Below are 1,439 nucleotides of genomic sequence, written 5' to 3' on the forward strand. Positions count from 1 at the left end.
GCTGCTGCTGCTGCTGATGATGATGATGCTGCCGCCGATGATGATGATGATGATGATGATGATGATGATGATTAAGATTCCGAATTCGCGACTTATCCTCTAAGGAAAAGATTAAAAGAGATTCCAGCGAACAGAGAGCAGGTATGTCACTTCCATATGTGCCCATACGTCTTTGCGTCACGGTAGCATTGCAGTAAAACTGTCAAGACGCCGTTGTTTAGTGCAAGAACGCTTTTTCACAGCCACTTTAATTTCAAAATAGAAAGGAAACGAAAGATTAAAAAAAACTGGAATAGAACGAGAGACAGATTACTGAAGGAAACTGGGAGACGGAAAAGAAAGTAATGTAGAAACGGAAAGTTTTATTGGTCTTTAGGGACTGACTTCAATCGCTGCCAGAACACCAGAAATGTCTTCATTTTTCGGGATTTTGACCATAACTTATATAGCTGGAAGAATCTCGTCTGGCGAACAGGAATTAAGGGCAATGAGAACGAAACAAATAAAGACTTTGGAAAAATCTATTTTTTATCGTACAAATTTATTTCATTGGATCTTCCATTATGTAGAATCATAAAGCTTCTTTTTTCTGTCGGGGTGCTTTCATACTATCAATAGTTCCGGGAAATTAGAAAGAAAAAAGTAGATATATTACGCAATAAAACGCAAAAAGTACAGACATCTCTGACATTTGCGGGAGAATTTTATCTGACAGCTGATTAATGTTTCTAGGCTGTCAGTTCTGCTTTATTTCAGCTGTGAAGAAAGTAAAAAAGTTGACAGTTATTGACAAAGTGGAAGCAAAAAGAGGATAGATCTATCGCCTTTCAACAGTAAAGTATTTAGTTGTGTTCTCTCGGGGTTTTGTCCAAAACACTGTTCGATGGGTTGAAAAAATACTTGGATTTTTTTCTAATTTATAGTGGCTGTTGCAAATATTTTTTGTGCAGAGAGACAAAGCGAAAAAGATAGAGATACCTAAAGAGAAAAAAAGTAAACAGCCTCAAGGGAGTAAAAAATAGGGGTGGAGAGAGAGGAAAAGAGATGAGCACGTAATCTAACTTACACAACACACACACATGCACACACGCACACTCACTCTCACACACACACACACACACACACACACACACACACACACACACACATACACACTCAGAGACAAACAAACACACACTTTGACGCACACCGACACAAATGCCTGAGAATTGTTTAAAGAGAAGTATCAAATAGTTCATTAAAACTATTTAGATTAGAGTCGAGAAGGAAGCTGAAGATTATACGAGTAGGTGACTGACATTTTTTTAAGTTCCATAATTTCTTGGACTTATGGAAACCAACCTCCACACTTGTAAGTGGCGACACATTCCTATAGTTAGGAATTTACTATACTTCAAATTCTAATGTTCTTCACTACACAGTACGACCGTATATATATA

Source organism: Aplysia californica, unplaced genomic scaffold (genome assembly GCF_000002075.1).
Source record: "Aplysia californica isolate F4 #8 unplaced genomic scaffold, AplCal3.0 scaffold00004, whole genome shotgun sequence".
Lineage (NCBI taxonomy): Eukaryota > Metazoa > Mollusca > Gastropoda > Aplysiida > Aplysiidae > Aplysia > Aplysia californica.